Source organism: Nannospalax galili, unplaced genomic scaffold (genome assembly GCF_000622305.1).
Source record: "Nannospalax galili isolate Female #2095 unplaced genomic scaffold, S.galili_v1.0 scaffold1338, whole genome shotgun sequence".
NCBI classification, from domain to species: domain Eukaryota; kingdom Metazoa; phylum Chordata; class Mammalia; order Rodentia; family Spalacidae; genus Nannospalax; species Nannospalax galili.
This window is the reverse complement of record NW_008341041.1, coordinates 620,119-620,861: the sequence shown is the minus strand read 5'-3', so window position 1 is coordinate 620,861 and position 743 is coordinate 620,119.

Below are 743 nucleotides of genomic sequence, written 5' to 3'. Positions count from 1 at the left end.
GACCCATAGATCAATGGAACAAAATTGAAGACCCAAATATGAGTACATTCAATTTCAGCCACCTGATATTTGACACAGGAGCCAAGAACATTCACTGGAGGAAAGACAGCATGTTCATCAAATGGTGCTGGCAAAACTGGATCTCTACCTCTAGAAGAATAAACTAACCCCCATCTTTCGCTTTACACAAAAGTCAACTCCAAATGGATGAAAGCCCTCAACGTGAAGCCTGAAACTCTGAAACTGTTAGAAGAAAACATTGGCAATAATCTACGAGATATAGGTGTAGGAAAAGATTTTCTAAACCATACATCAACTGCCAAGAAACAAAGTCAAGAATCAACAAATGGAACCTCATTAAACTAAAATGCTTCTGTACATCAAAACAGAATGGGAGAAAATCGCCACCACTGACACATTTGATAGAGGTTTAACATACAGAATATATAACGAACTCAAAAAACAAAGTATCAAGAAAGGAAGTAACGCAATTAAAAGATGGGCTAAGGAGCTGAACAGAGAGTTCTCAAAAGAAGAAATAAAGATGGTTAAAGAAGCATCTTAAAAGGTGTTCAACATCACTACAAATTAGGGAAATGAAAATTAAACTCACTTTAAGATTTCATGTTACCCCAGTCAGACTGGCTAAGATCAAGAGAACAAATGATACCAAATGTTGGAGAGGATGTGAGGAAAGGTTAGCGCTCCTCCACTGTTGGTGGGACTGCAAGCTTGTTCAACCA